Genomic DNA, 14011 nt, shown 5'->3' with positions numbered 1-14011 from the left:
CAGGAGTGCTGTCATAATCCATTTCTTCATTACACTGATCATGAGAGTCTTCTTCAGTACAGAATCCATTAGCTTCTTGATTAACATTAGATTCATTGGCTTCACTTTGATATTCATGGTGCTCTTCAGCACTTGGTTCACAGGCCTCAGTGCATAGTGCATTATCTTCCCCTTCGGTAGAGAATTGTGTATGTTCACTGCCATATGCATCGCAATCTTTATCACACGGCCCATAGGATCCATAAGCTTTGTCTTCAGCATATTGTTTGTATAATTCGTCTTCTGCGACGCATATTGTCTGGTATTCTTCATCACAAGTTTCCTCTTCTTCAAAGCATGGTTCATAAGTTTGATCATTTTGGCCCTCAGATGCTTCATCATCTTCAACAGAAGACACGTCAGAAGAGGATCCATGAGATGCTTCCTCTGCACTGTGTTCGCCGTACATGTTGTCCTCATCAACTAAGGGTCCATTGGCCTGAGCGTCACCAGCTTCATTTTCAGCAATGCAAAGTTCCTCTTCCTCAACAAAGGGCTCATAGGCCTCAGCCTCAATAGCATTGTCTTCTGCTACAAAAGCTCCATAAAACTCAACTTCATAAGCTGTGGCTTCTTCAAAACAAGATTCACATGATTCCTCATCTGCAAAGGACCCAGAGGCAGATGTCTCATCATCAGTACAGTCTACATTAAATTGTGCATCATCAGCACAAGCATCATAAGATTCATCAACTTCTTCCACTTCTTGACTAAAAACTTCAAGCCCTTTTTTGGCGCAGGGCATTTGTGTTTCTTCCTCATTCATAATGGACACATGAGTTTTGCATTGTTCAAAAAACAACTCATGCACCCCTCCCCCTTCAAAACAGGAGGTATAAGGTTGCCTTTGGGCAAAAGTATAAGTATCCTCTTTATCAAATAAGTCAAAGAATCCCTCAACAACGACTGCATCCGAGTGAGGTTTGTCTTCATCAGCATTGCTTTCCTCACATTCTACCACAACTGTACAATTATCAAATGATTCCCATATATCTGAGCTGGATTTGTCCTGTGCTCCTTCTTCCACCAACGCTTCATAGAATTCAGCTGAATCAGTTAATGGGTCTAAATTTATACTGTCATAAATCAAAGATTCAAAAGACCTTGTTTCAATGGATGAGCACTCAGAAGACTTGTCTTCCTCATAATAAAATGAACTGCTAGGCTCATAGCATTTGTCATTTGTGCTTTTATGTTGACAAGGATAGCTCTCACAATAATTACATTGCTCAGAGAGTTCACACTGTACACTTGTCTCTCTTTGCTCATAGAAAGTGTTTTGCAGTTCACAGTGCCCAGAGGGCATATCATAGTCAGCAGATTGATGATTGCTTTGTTCAGCAAGCAAGTTCAGAGTTTGCTCAGAAGGTTCATGAACTTCAGAGACATGTCTACTTTCATTGGGAGAATCTTGTTCAGCATAGTGTTGAGAAGGCATGTTCAAATCTGAAGAATGTATAGGTTCTAATATTATGCAAAACTCAGAGTCAAAAAGCCCACATATTTCAATTTGTTGAAATGTTGGCTGAGAGGGCTTTAAATCCTCATCAATTGGCTTTGTAGTCTCATTATATTCTGTTGGGTCATCAATATGATTGTATTTTTCTGAATACTCACAAATTCCAGTATAGTGCTCAAATGATATTTTTGATTCATTGGATTCAGAGATGTCAGGTATGAAGCCAGATATCTTACATTGCGCTAAAAACTCAGAGTTCTCAGCAGGTTCGCTTGACTCAAAGGACTTAGAGTGTTGATCAGAAGACCTGCATTGTTCAGATGACTGGAAGCATTCTGTGAAATGTTCACAGTGTTGGCTAAATACAGAAGCTAGACAGTCATTAGCATAGTGCTCAGAGGACTTGCTGAAGTCAAAGCAATCACAATTTTGAGAACATTCTTCAAATGATTTGCTTAACTCAGAAGACTTATACTGATTAGTGTGCTTGTGGAGAACAGGATAGTCCTCACAAGGCTTGTTGATGCATTGCTCATACCCCCCAGAGTTGCCATTATAATGCACAAAAGGTTTGCTCTCTTCTGCATGTTCTCCATTCATGCTGTAATGATTGACAATCTGCACAGCGGGATCCATTTGTCCATTGACCTTCTGGTGTCCAGTATAGTCCAAAGAGTTATTTATTTTGTCCGAAATGATGCAGGGTTCAGCAGATTGTGCAGAAGGCTCACTTGATTCCATGGTTTCAATTATTTCAGACACCTCGCAGTGTTCAGCAGGCATGCTTGCTTTTGGGAAATGTGTAAAAAGATTTGCTTTGATCAGAGTGCCTTTTCAGGCACAAAGGGAGCTGACGTTCTCGAATCGGTTTGTAGTGTTCAGAGGTTTTGCACTTTTCCAAGCATAGAGAGAGAGACTTGTTTTCTCTAGGGAAGCGACACAGTCCAGAGGGCTGGCATCTCACAGACTGCTCCTTTGGTAATGGTGGCTTGAACTGCTGGGGGTATTCACAGTCCACAGCCCGCCTGAGACACCAGCAGCAGAGTACACATTGACTTGACAGGTCACAACCACACTGAGACTAGCACATGGCCCCCTCTCCATGAGACCTAGCAATTTATTTTGGGGCTTCAAGAGACGTGACAAATAACTCCTGGAATATCAAATCACTGTAAAAAGCTGAAGTAAGGCATAAATCTGAAACTGACACCCGAGATGCGTCTTGATCCCCTAATCTAATCGTAGCAAGTTACCTAATCGTAGCAAGTTAACTGCCATGTTGTTTGTTAAGTGTTCACATAAAGTCATGGGTGGCTTTGTCATCTGCCCCAAAAATGGAATTGCCTTTTATCATTTCCTGTTCAGCAGGGAATGCTTTAAAGCAGGGATGGGCAACTGGCGGCAATGCAATTCTACACATTTTGCTATGGGACGGAAAGAAGATGTAGAAATTATATAACTAATTTCATGCAATTCTACTAATTTGGCCATGGGTCGGAGGGGGAAATTAGCTGTTTCACCACAAAATATGTGAAATTCTACACATTTTGCCATAGGGTAGAGAGAAATGTTTGCAGTTTTTAATATGATATCTGAGTGAGACTGACAAACAAAATCAATGAGGGCCCGCCGGGTGGTAATTCGACCACTACAAGTTTAGATTGCTGGCTAACTTACCAATCAACTAGACTAACTTACCAATCAAAATGTTGACATGGCTAATTGAGTAACAAGAAATAAACTGCTGATGCACAACCAAATTTCCAAATTGTACCTTGTGTGTTCTACTATTCTAATTTGAAACAGGAATTTGAGACCCCGACTAAATTCAAAAATGTATATGTTTTAGGGGGGGGGGGGATTGATCCGAGGGCCTTGCAGTTGCCCATCCCTGTTTTAAACCTAACCCTATCCCTGTAACCTTAGCAAGCAGTTGCTTATCAACATATAGTTTGTTGGTAGTATGACGATCTACATCTACAGATGGAAAAATCCGGACTATCCAATCCGGACTTTCCAAATAAAGTGGGATCCAGGAAATCAACTCTAAAAACGGGCATTTTTCTCTCCACCGCCAAGATATTTTTAAAATGTTGATCTCCCACCCCTATCAAAGTTGCCTATCCCTGCTGTAAAGTGATTCACCTCAAAGAATGACTGTGGTCTGATAATGCATTACAGTCTGTGCTGATTTAATTGTATATATTTTTCGACTCATGCTGTCTTCTGGGTTGATTTATAGGCAGTAAAATATTTACTTTTAAGGCACAACTGCAAAAATGTATTGACCAGAGAACATGAAAGGACATTGTGCAAAGAAAACATGTGTACCGATCAAGTGGCTCTCAATCATGTTAGGCGATATCACAAGCAAGGGCAAGAGGGAGAGAGGGATGTAAGGACGAAGACAGCTTACTTTTGAAATGGTCCCATTTTCTTCCACCAATAAGGGGGCATTGTTGTTGACTGGGATTTGCTCTGTTTCTTTGTAACAGAGGCAGCAGAAGAGACTTTCAAAATGCTACGACTGCGGGGCTTCTTCGAGGAAACGACATGGGCAGGGGCATCTAAAAGAGAAAGCATTCAGATAGTATTCAACTGTCCTTATGTTACCTCAGGGTGGTTGTTTCACAATAGGTGGCAGAAAGTTATAGCCATGGCTTACGTAACAAAGTCAGATGCCCACCTCAATTATGGAAATAGTTAAGCAAAACTAAAGTTACAGGAACTAACAAAATAAATCTGTCAAATGAAGTAGTGTATAAGAAATAATATTTCAAATAAAAAAGTTAAGGGGATAGTCATGTTGATAGTTATGACAAGCAGTTAAAAAAGTATTAATTTCCACACCCTTATCTTTTCATTAGTTTACATTCTCTATGCTTAGTTTGAATTACAGCGGATTTCCTACGATTTTGAATCATCGGGTGGAATCTTTCAGCCCCAATTTTTTTTTTTATAATCTTACAAGAAACATAAATATACAGTAAGTAATGTCTGAAATGTGTCTATTTTCTTTTGTATGTATTCATCCACCCTACTAACTACATTTAAGAGTTTAAGATTCAAATCACTATTGTACATTAAGACTCATCCGACCGATAGCCACTGTGATGTAGTCATGAAAATCAGATAGATTTTTCTATGTAGAGTTTATATTTAATATTGCAGCTCACAATTGTTGTATTATTGTAACAACTCTCGTGGGTTGACGAAGGAGACCAAGGTGCAGCGTTGTAGCATGTTACGGTTTTCTAAGTGTGGTGAAGGAGAGTCGGACCAAAACGCAGCGTGTAGATTTCGATCCGTGTTTAATCAAACAAACGTAACAATAATAAACACAAAACACTACAAAACAATAAACGTAATGAAAACCGAAACAGCCTATACTTGTGTCAACTAATAATGCGACAGGAACAAAGACACTAAGGACAGATAGGACAATCACCCACGACAAACTCAAAGAATATGGCTGCCTAAATATGTTTCCCAATCAGAGACAACGATAAGCACCTGCCTCTAATTGAGAACCACTCCAGACAGCCATAGACCTTGCTAGATAACCCCACTAGCTACAATCCCAAAAACATACACACCAAAACCCCAAGACAAAACACACCACAATACAAAAACTCCATGCCACACCCTGGCCTGACCCAATACATGAAGAAAAACACAAAATACTTAGACCAGGGCGTGACAGAACCCCCCCCCCCCCTAAGGTGCGGACTCCCGAACGCACCTCAAAACAATAGGGAGGGTCCGGGTGGGCGTATGTCCATGGTGGCGGCTCCGGCGCGGGACGTGGAACCCACTCAGTTAATGTCTTAGTCCCCTCTCCTCGCGTCCCTGGATAGACCACCCTCGCCGCCGACCATGGCCTAGTAGTCCTCACCCAGAAACCCACTGGACTGAGGAGCAGATCGGGACTGAAGGACAGCTCGGGACTGAGAGAAAGCTCAGGAGTGAGAGAAAGCTCAGGAGTGAGAGAAAGCTCAGGAGTGAGAGAAAGCTCAGGAGTGAGAGGAAGCTCAGGAGTGAGAGGAAGCTCAGGAGTGAGAGGAAGCTCAGGAGTGAGAGGAAGCTCAGGAGTGAGAGGAAACTCAGGCAGGTAGGTAGATCTACCAGATCCTGGCTGGTCGGCAGATCCTGGCCGACTGGCGGATCCTGGCCGACTGGCAGATCTGGAAGAGTCTGGCTGACTGGCAGATCTGGAAGAGTCTGGCAGATCTGGAAGAGTCTGGTTGACTGGCAGATCTGGAAGAGTCTGGTTGACTGGCAGATCTGGAAGAGTCTGGTTGACTGGCAGATCTGGAAGAGTCTGGCTGACTGGCAGATCTGGCGGCGCTGGGCAGCCTGGCGGCGCAGGGCAGACTGGCGGCGCTGGGCAGACTGGCGGCGCTGGGCAGACTGGCGGCGCTGGGCAGACTGACGGCGCTGGGCAGACTGACGACGCTGGGCAGACTGGCGACGCTGGGCAGACTGGCGACTCTGGGCAGACTGGCGGCACTAGCTGCTCCATATAGGCTGACAGCTCTGGCGGCTTCTTACAGACTGACAGCTCTGGCAGCTCCGTGCTGACTGGCAGCTCCTTGCAGACTGGCAGCTCCTTACAGACTGACAGCTCCGTGCAGACTGACTGCTCCGTGCAGACTGACTGCTCCGTGCAGACTGACAGCTCCTTGCAGACTGACAGCTCCTTGCAGACTGACAGCTCCTTGCAGACTGACAGCTCCGTGCAGACTGACAGCTCCTTGCAGACTGACAGCTCCTTGCAGACTGACAGCTCCTTGCAGACTGACAGCTCCTTGCAGACTGGCAGCTCCTTGCAGACTGACAGCTCGGGCTGCTTCATGCAGACTGACAGCTCTGGCTGCGCTGAACAGGCGGGAGACTCAAGCAGTGCTGTAGAGGAGAAAAGCTCTGACAGCGCTGGAGAGGAGGGAGACTCCGGCAGCGCAGGAGAGGAGGAAGGCTCTGGCTGCGCTAAACAGGCGGGAGAATCCAGCAGCGCTGTAGAGGAGAAAGGCTCTGGCAGCGCTGGAGAGGAGGGAGCCCCCGTAAGGATGGGCCAGAGAGACAGCCTGGTGCGGGGAGCTGCCACCGGGGGACTGGTGCGTGGAGGTGGTGACGGATAGACCGGGCTGTGCAGGCGCACTGGAGCTCTTGAGCACCGAGCCCGTCCAACCTTACCTGGTTGAATGCTCTCGGTCGCCCTGCCAGTGCGGCGAGGTGGAATAGCCCGCACTGGGCTATGCAGGCGAACCGGAGACACCGAGCGCAAGGCTGGTGCCATGTAAGCCGGCCCAAGGAGACGCACTGGAGACCAGATGCGTAGAGCCGGCTTCATGGCATTTGGCTCGAAGCTCAATCTGGCCCGGCCGATACGCGGAGCTGGAATATACCGCACCGGGCTGTGCACCCGCACTGGGGACGCCGTGCACTCCACAGCATAAGACGGTGCCTGCCCGGTCTCTCTAGCCCCCCGGTAAGCACAGGGAGTTTGCGCAGGTCTCCTACCTGGCATAGCCATACTCCCTGTGAGCCCCCCCCCCCCAAGACATTTTTGGGGCTGACTCTCAGGCTTCCATCCGCGTCGCCGTGCTGCCTCCTCATACCAGCGCCTCTCCGCTTTCTTCGCCTCTAGTTCTTCTTTGGGGCGGCGATATTCTCCAGGCTGAGCCCAGGGTCCTTTTCCGTCCAGTTCCTCCTCCCATGTCCATTTATCCAGGTGGTGCAGCCTCTCCCACTGCAGCTGCTGCTGCTCCTGCTGCTGCTGCCTCTGTTGCCTCTGTTGTGGCTCCTGCCTGTTAACACGCCGCTTGGTCCGTTGGTGGTGGGTGATTCTGTTACGGTTTTCTAAGTGTGGTGAAGGAGAGTCGGACCAAAACGCAGCGTGTAGATTTCGATCCATGTTTAATCAAACAAACGTAACAATAATAAACACAAAACACTACAAAACAATAAACGTAATGAAAACCGAAACAGCCTATACTTGCGTCAACTAATAATGCGACAGGAACAAAGACACTAAGGACAGATAGGACAATCACCCACGACAAACTCAAAGAATATGGCTGCCTAAATATGTTTCCCAATCAGAGACAACGATAAGCACCTGCCTCTAATTGAGAACCACTCCAGACAGCCATAGACCTTGCTAGATAACCCCACTAGCTACAATCCCAAAAACATACACACCAAAACCCCAAGACAAAACACACCACAATACAAAAACTCCATGCCAGACCCTGGCCTGACCCAATACATGAAGAAAAACACAAAATACTTAGACCAGGGCGTGACAGTTCATGATTTTTAATAAAACTGCAACTGCAACACCGCAACAAAAAACTGCAACACTGCAACAAAATAACAAAGTAGAAAAACGAAAGCGCACAGTTCTGTCAGGCAACAAAACAGAAAATAACTCCCCACAAAATCCGATCTGAAAATACCAACGTATATATGATCCCCAATCAGAGAAAACAATAGACAGCTGCCTCTGTTGGGTACCACACATGGCAAAAACAACAAAGAAATAGAAAATCCCACCCACCCTAATCACACCCTGACCTAACCAAAAACAGAGAAATAAAAGGCTCTCTAAGGTCAGGGCGTGACAGTACCCCCTCCCCCCACGCCCAAAGGTGCGGACTCCGACCGCAAACCTGAACCTATAGGGGAGGGTCCAGGTGGGCATCTACTCTCGGTGGGGGCTCTGGTGCGGGACACAGACCCCGCTCCGCTTCCGGCTCCCCCCACTTCGGTGGCGCCTACGGTACAGGGATCGTCGCCGCGACCCCCGGACCGTAGATTGTCATTGCAAGCTCTTGACTGGGGACCGTCGCTGCAGGCTCCTTTCCATGGATCATCACTGGAGGCTACGTGCCATGGGATCATCACTGGAGGCTTTGTGCCATGGATCATCACTGGAGGCTTCGTGCCATGGATCATCACTGGAGGCTTCGTGCCATGGATCATCACTGGAGGCTTCGTGCCATGGATCATCACTGGAGGCTTCGTGCCATGGATCATCACTGGAGGCTTTGTGCCATGGATCATCACTGGAGACTTCGTGCCATGGATCATCACTGGAGACTTCGTGCCATGGATCATCACTGGAGGCTTCGTGCCATGGATCATCACTGGAGGCTTCGTGCCATGGATCATCACTGGAGGCTTCGTGCCATGGATCATCACTGGAGGCTTCGTGCCATGGATCATCACTGGATGCTTCATGCGTGGAGCCGGAGGAGGTCTCACCGGACTGAGGAGACGTACTGGAAGCCTGGTGTGTGGAGCTGCCACAGGGCTTACCAGGCTGGGGAGACATACTGGAGGCTTGGTACGTGGAACCGGAACAGGTCTCACCGGACTGGGGAGATGCACTGGAAGCCTGGTGCGTGGAGCAGGCACCGGATACACTGGGCCGTAGAGTAGCACTTGCTCCCTCCTTGCTGCCTCCGTCTGCCTCCGCCTTCCCAGCCAGGATCTCCTCCCACATCCAGGATCCTTTATCATTCAGGATGTCCTCCCTTCCTCCATTCCTCCTGACCACGCTGCTTGGCCTTTTTGTGGTGGTGAGTTCTGTAACAACTCTCATGGGTTGAAGAAGGAGACCAAGGTGCAGTGTGGTAGGCATTCATGATTTTTAATAAAACTGAACACCGCAAGAAAATAACAAAGTAGAAAAACGAAAGCGCACAGTTCTGTCAGGCAACAAAACAGCTAAACAGAAAATAACTCCCCACAAAACCCAAACTGAAAATACCAACGTATATATGATCCCCAATCAGAGACAACGATAAACAGCTGCCTCTGATTAGGAACCACACATGGCAAAAACAACGAAGAAATAGAAAACCTAGAATGCCCACCCTTATCACACCCTGACCTAACCGAAAACAGAAAAATAAGTCTCTCTAAGGTCAGGGCGTGACATTTATACTGTATGCACGGCATGCATTATATTTCATACTGTAATTATTGCCACCATCTCATGAAGCCAGTTGTTTGTTTTTCACAGCTCTGTTACTGTTAATAGAACAGATTGTCACTGCATAACAGCCAGCAAACTACATTATTATCTATTTATTTATAAATATGTTTGATCATTTGGTAGATAAAATCATTTTAAAAATCATCTTGTTTCCAAGGGGCTCCTGAGAGAACAATGTTCTGTGATTTCTATGAATTAGGTCAGCTTCAACTTCAAATCACACCCATTTCATAACGGCAAAAATAATGAACTGACCCAAAGTAATTAAAAAAACAAACACCATATTACTTTGTTCAATGGCAGACTGATCACATTTCACCGACCCACTTCACAAACCAATTCATGTTGAACTGAGGACTGTTGAAGACGTCTTTCAATTGGAGCTGAAACTAGACTGAGCCACATGGGAATACACCTACGCAGGGTGCATACTTGCTAGGGGCTTTACAAGTCATGAGGTTTGTGTGAAAACATGTGAAGGAACAGGGCAGGTGAACGCATGGGTGGGAAGCAACATCATGCTGCCTTCCATGTTAGCTCTTCTGATATTACACATTAGAGCACTTTAAATAGCACACCACGAGCAGCTGCTGACAGTGGTTAATGATGGGATTCTTTGTATATATAGCCTAGCGCGCACTCACACCAGGCCATAAACGGAGGGGCAAAACAAAACCTTTTTGTGTTGGTATAGCACTCGGGAAGAAATGGCTAGGCTTTGTGTTTACCTGGTGCAGCTAAAATCTATTTCAATTGGTCAGTAGTACCATAATAAATAAATACTTATTATTTAACCACTAAATTAGTGGTTCAGTTCATTAAAGAAAAACAGAGACCCTTCAGATATTGCAGTTATATGAACTTGAGGCTGGAACTTGACACATACTGTCAGGGGCGCCGCCAGGGATTTTGGGCCCCATGAAAATGTATCACATTGGGCCCCACCACGACAGGCCACACAAACCATGCGCAATTGCTGTAACCACACACCTCCAGAACCCAATCGACCCAATCAAAGTTTTAAATAACTACCTTTGCAGGCTTGCAACTCTCTTGTAGTCCAATATTTACTGTACGATATTTACTGACAGTGAGCTGTGAAAATATAACACTGTGCAGACATGCATGCAGCATTCTGCATACAGTGGAATTCATTATTTGATGGAAGACTGATACTCTCTATAAGAAATGGGCTAAAGGCCATCTTTTACAGTCTAAATGTAATTTTAATGGTACAATTCTTGAATGTAAAATTCTCTTAACATTAATGCATAACTTAAAATAAATACAACTTAAATATACATTAACCTCTTCAATTAAATTAACCTTATCATCTATAGAATGATATAACAAACAAAATAATAAAATCAGCAGCAGATTTTTGAACAAAATATATATACCGACTAGAAAATAAGCAGAAAAAGTGGAAATGAAAAATGGAAAACAAAATGGAAATCGACATGAAAAGGCCTGATGGTGGCACTAGAGGAAAGGTCAAGTGGTCAACAAATCAATAGGTTTCTTTCACTTGGCGTCTTGACTGTGCACAACAGATTTTATGGCAATCCAGCCATTACTTTGAGATATATCTTGTTCTCAGTCTCAGTCAGCCTGTGGGCATCATGTGTGTAGTGATCCAATATCCATAGCCATGCCATTTAACAGTTATGACTGGCCCTTGCTCAGCCTTACTCACCAAGGGCCCAGCGCCGAGCCTTCTTGCAGGCAAAGTCATTGATCAAGTCTTTAAAGTCCAGCTTTCTAGCTAACTGACTTTCATGGCAAGACTGCAAAGCCTGTCCTGGGACATAGCGGACCTCCAATAGTTTATCAGTTTTAGCTCACTGAAAGCTCTCTGGCCACCAGCAACAGTCACAGGCAGTGTGCAAAATATACGTAAAGCAATACACACTTCTCCAAAAATGCTTTGCAGCTGCATCTTACAAATTGCATTCAGGGGACCAAGAGGGGACAACTTAGGGGGAAAAGTGGCAGCATATACAGTGTTCAGGTATCTTACTTAATTTTGAAGCTCAGGTGTAAGATCTCTGGAATACTTAATGACTTTATCCTCACTAATCTGCCCAACTTTCAGAACAGCAGAAAATTATTCTACAATTTTTGCAGTGGTGTGGAACCTAGTGCCAAGTCACTTATGATGTTGTCCATAGCAGTAAAAAGACTGTGTTCTGAAACACCCACCGTTGCTGAACTGTCCTGAGCTGTCTCCTATTGAGAGGTTTCATCATGGAATTTCTTCCTTTTCCTCTGGAGGCTGCGTTCCTTGCTAAATTGAGGTACAACATCCAGTTGCGTAGCAATCAGTGTTGCCTCAGACAGGAGAGACTCCCATCCATCTCTAAAAGCCTGCATCTCTTCCTTTAATGCTCTGATATTGGCTACCTCTGTGTCAAGTGACTGGAGAATCACATTCCTGTCCCCAATGCATTGCAGTACCTGCAATTATGCCAACTGATATGTCATTCAACACAATGCTGCTCACATCCTTCTTCAGTTGGGAGTTGGGCTGGTTCAGGGGTATGGGGATGGGGAGACAGGGCTGCAGAAACAAGAAAATAAAAAGAAACCATTTGTTTTATTAGTAGACTCAGCAAAAAAAGAAACGTCATGTTACTGTCAACTGCATTTATTTTCAGCAAGCTTTGTGTGGGTTTGTGCCCATAGGCAACGTTGTTGCCGGTGATGTCTAGTGAGGACCTGCCTTACAACAGGGCTACAAGCCCTCAGTCCAGCCTCTCTCAGCCTATTGCGGACAGTCTGAGCACTGATGGATGGATTGTGCATTCCTGATGTAACTCAGGCAGCTGTTGTTGCCATCCTGTACCTGTCTCACAGGTGTGATGTTCAGATGTACCGATCCTGTGCAGGTGTTGTTACACGTGGTCTGCCACTGCGAGGATCATCAGCTGTCCATCCTGTCTCAGACATCTCACAGTATGGACATTGCAATTTATTGCCCTGGCCACATCTGCAGTCCTCATGCCTCCTTGCAGCATGCTTAAGGCACGTTCACGCAGAAGTGCAGGGACCTGGGCATCTTTGGTGTTTTTCAGAGTCAGTAGAAAAGGCTCTTTAGTGTCCTACGTTTTCATAACTGTGACCTTAATTGCCTACCGTCTGTAAGCTGTTAGTGTCTTAACGACTGTTTCACAGGTGCATGTTCATTAATTGTTTATGGTTCATTGAACAAGCATGGGAAACAGTGTTTAAACCCTTCACAATGAAGATCTGTGAAGTTATTTGGATTTTTACGAATGATCCTTGAAAGACAGGGTCCTGAAAAAGGGACGTTGTCAATGAAATATTATTGATGATAGTTTATTACTTTAATGTTGAAAAATGTTTACCTAATATTCTAATATTGTTTTTAGGTCCCCTGTCAGTCACAGGCCCTTAGAATCGTTCTACCCCCCCCCCCCCCCTCCATATGGCACCCCTGCATACTGTACAGTGCGACCCCTCTATTCCATTGCTCACACCCAGTCTCCCAGGAGGCTAAGCCACTGATAATGAGGTTACAGCTTTTACAAGGGGGGAGTGGTACGAGGGCCAGGTCAGCAAGTTTTAGCCTACTGAGTTAAAAGTGGCTTATCTAGGGTCTCTTTCAGGCATGCCTCTGCTTCTATTTCAATCCAGACAGAGATAGGCCCACTCCAAGTCTGACTTTATCGCCTCAACACAAGATACACTGTTAGAGTCCGACCATTTTTTTCACGCAATCTGGAGCGCGGGATGGCAGCTTCAGTGTCATTAGACCTGAGTTGGGGTAAGACCTATGTTGAGGTGCATTACAGTGACGTCAGAAAGTATTAAAACCCGATGACCTTTTAATGCCTGAATTTTTTTTATTTTATTGGTCAGTGGCCTACACACAATACCCCCATAATGTCAAATTGGAATTATGTTTTTCGAAACCACATCGTTATGGCAAGCCTAAATAAGTTCAGGAGTAAAACTTAGCTTAACAAGTCACATAATAAGTTGCATTGACTCACTCTGTGTGCAACAATAGTGTTTAACATGATTTTTGAATGACAACCTCATCTCTGTACCCCACACACACAATTATCAATTATCAACCTAACAATGATCTGTTAGGTTCCACAGTCAAGCAGTGAATTTCAAACATAGATTCAACCACAAAGACCAGGGAGGTTTTCCAATGCAGATGGGTAGAAAAAAACAGACATTGAATATCCCATTGAGCATGGTGAAGTTATTAATTACACTTTGGATGGTGTATCATTACACCCAGTCACTACAAAAATTAAGGTGCCCTTCCTAACTCAGTTGCCGGAGAGGAAAGAAACCACTCAGGGATTTCACCATGAGGCCAATGGTGATTTTAAAACAGTTACAGAGTTTAAAGGCTGTGTTCTGAGAAAATTGAAGATGGATCAACAACATTGTAGTTACGCCACGATACTAACCTAGTTGACACACTGAATAAAAATATTCCAAAACATGCATCCTGTTTGCAACAAGGCACT

At 45.1% G+C, this 14011-nt stretch overlaps 1 pseudogene; it reads right to left on the bottom strand.

Moving 5' to 3' along the window:
• LOC109904082 (carboxy-terminal domain RNA polymerase II polypeptide A small phosphatase 1-like) overlaps window positions 1-14011 on the bottom strand; it is a 67315-nt pseudogene that overhangs the window by 21768 nt on the left and 31536 nt on the right.

This window comes from Oncorhynchus kisutch, linkage group LG2 (genome assembly GCF_002021735.2).
Source record: "Oncorhynchus kisutch isolate 150728-3 linkage group LG2, Okis_V2, whole genome shotgun sequence".
NCBI lineage: Eukaryota > Metazoa > Chordata > Actinopteri > Salmoniformes > Salmonidae > Oncorhynchus > Oncorhynchus kisutch.
This window is presented reverse-complemented; position numbering and strand designations above follow the sequence as displayed.